This window comes from Ascidiella aspersa, chromosome 5 (assembly GCF_963924565.1).
Source record: "Ascidiella aspersa chromosome 5, kaAscAspe10.2, whole genome shotgun sequence".
Classification (NCBI taxonomy): Eukaryota; Metazoa; Chordata; class Ascidiacea; order Phlebobranchia; family Ascidiidae; genus Ascidiella; species Ascidiella aspersa.
In genome coordinates, this window is record NC_139451.1 from 9,214,998 (window position 1) to 9,217,497 (window position 2,500).

The 2,500-nt window shown below is 53.9% G+C and overlaps 1 non-coding gene across 1 annotated transcript; it reads left to right on the forward strand.

The window, feature by feature from the left end:
• The first annotated feature begins 446 nt into the window (after nucleotides 1-446).
• LOC146142683 (small subunit ribosomal RNA) lies at nucleotides 447-2,257 on the forward strand. Its single transcript, XR_014500862.1, has one exon. It is a non-coding gene; the product is annotated as a small subunit ribosomal RNA (ribosomal RNA).
• The last annotated feature ends 243 nt before the right edge of the window (nucleotides 2,258-2,500 follow it).

The window sequence follows — 2,500 nt, forward strand, 5'->3', positions numbered from 1 at the left end:
ACACCTGGCGCAATCGTGCACCTTTTTTTTACGTTAGAATTTCAAACGGAAGACCCCAGGGACAACACTCATCTTTGCTATACTTGTGGGAGCTGACAAGCTTCGACAAGTAAAGAATCGGTGAAAAGGCGATTGGCTCGCTGGGCAGATGTTGCTGCTGCGCGAAGAGCCGAGTGTCAGTTTGTCGGGTTCTGAGCGGTCGCTTCGGCGAAGTTGTCTGGCGTGCGTTGCGCTCGCGCCGGTGTTGGCGACGTGGCGGTCGAAAGGCCTGCCGACGAAGTCTTACTCCGGCGGGTGCGACGGGCGGTGACGGTTTTCTGAGTTCGGGCAGCCGAGCAAAGAACGAAATTTTAACGGAGAAGCCTTCGGGTTTCGCATCGACCGAGCGACGGCGCCGCATCAGCGGCGCCTCCTTCGTCGGCCTTTCGGGGCTACGCTAAAGTAGCTACCTGGTTGATCCTGCCAGTAGTCATATGCTTGTCTCAAAGATTAAGCCATGCAAGTCTAAGTACGAGCTCTCGTACAGTGAAACTGCGAATGGCTCATTAAATCAGTTATGGTTCATTTGATCGTACGTTTTACGTGGTTAACTGTGGAAATGCTAGAGCTAATACATGCGTGAAGCGCCGACCTCGCGGGAGGCGTGCTTTTATCAGACCAAAAACCGACCGGGCTTCGGCCCGCAACCTTTGGTGACTCTGGATAACTTTGCGGATCGCACGGTCTCGCACCGGCGACGGATCATTCAAGTGTCTGCCCTATCAACTTTCGTCGGTACGGTACTGGCCTACCGAGGTTCTTACGGGTAACGGAGAATCAGGGTTCGATTCCGGAGAGGGAGCCTGAGAAACGGCTACCACATCCAAGGAAGGCAGCAGGCGCGCAAATTACCCATTCCCGACGCGGGGAGGTAGTGACGAAAAATAACAATACAGGACTCTAAACGAGGCCCTGTAATTGGAATGAGTACACTTTAAAACCTTTAACGAGTATCCATTGGAGGGCAAGTCTGGTGCCAGCAGCCGCGGTAATTCCAGCTCCAAAAGTGTATATTTAAGTTGTTGCGGTTAAAAAGCTCGTAGTTGGATTTTGGGCGCAGGCGGCCGGTCCGTCGCAAGGCGTGTACTGGCCGTCCTGGCCTCACCTCCGGTTCTCCGCCGGTGCCCTTGACTGAGTGTCGGCGGCGGCCGGAACGTTTACTTTGAAAAAATTAGAGTGTTCAAAGCAGGCGATTCGCCTGAATAATGGTGCATGGAATGATGGAATAGGACCTCGGTTCTATTTTGTTGGTTTTCGGAGCGCGAGGTAATGATTAAGAGGGACAGACGGGGGCATTCGTACTGTGCCGTTAGAGGTGAAATTCTTGGATCGGCGCAAGACGAACGACTGCGAAAGCATTTGCCAAGAATGTTTTCTTTAATCAAGAGCGAAAGTCAGAGATTCGAAGACGATCAGATACCGTCCTAGTTCTGACTATAAACGATGCCAACTAGCGATCGGGGGGCGTTAGTTTTACGACCTCTCCGGCAGCTTGCGGGAAACCAAAGTCTTTGGGTTCCGGGGGAAGTATGGTTGCAAAGCTGAAACTTAAAGGAATTGACGGAAGGGCACCACCAGGAGTGGAGCCTGCGGCTTAATTTGACTCAACACGGGAAATCTCACCCGGCCCGGACACAGTGAGGATTGACAGATTGAGAGCTCTTTCTTGATTCTGTGGGTGGTGGTGCATAGCCGTTCTTAGTTGGTGGAGCGATTTGTCTGGTTAATTCCGATAACGAACGAGACTCTGGCTTGCTAACTAGTTACGCGACCCAATCGGTCGGCGTCTAACTTCTTAGAGGGACTAGTGGCGTTTAGCCACACGAGATTGAGCAATAACAGGTCTGTGATGCCCTTAGATGTTCGGGGCCGCACGCGCGCTACACTGACCGGATCAGCATGTGCTCGCCTTGGCCGACAGGTCTGGGTAACCCGCTGAACCCCGGTCGTGCTAGGGATAGGGAATTGCAATTATTTCCCTTGAACGAGGAATTCCCAGTAAGCGCGAGTCATTAGCTCGCGTTGATTACGTCCCTGCCCTTTGTACACACCGCCCGTCGCTACTACCGATTGAATGGTTTAGTGAGGTCCTCCGATTGGACCTGGCGCGGCCGGCAACGGTCGAGCCGGCGTCCGAGAAGACGATCTAACTTGATCATTTAGAGGAAGTAAAAGTCGTAACAAGGTTTCCGTAGGTGAACCTGCGGAAGGATCATTAACGGTCTCGCAAACGCTTCGGCGAACGCGAAACTCGGACAAGCGAGAGAAAAAGTTTTTGCTACCCGGCGCCCGACCCGCGAGGAGCGGCGCGCCGGCCGGCGATTCGGTCACCCGGTAATGTTTGCGCGTCGAGTGCCGCGGTGCCGCGCGCTCCGGCTTCAAGCGTCGGCCTGGCCGACCGCTCGGCGCGGTATATTTTGTCACCCTTTAGTGCGAGGCACTGTGCGAGCGAAACAATCGT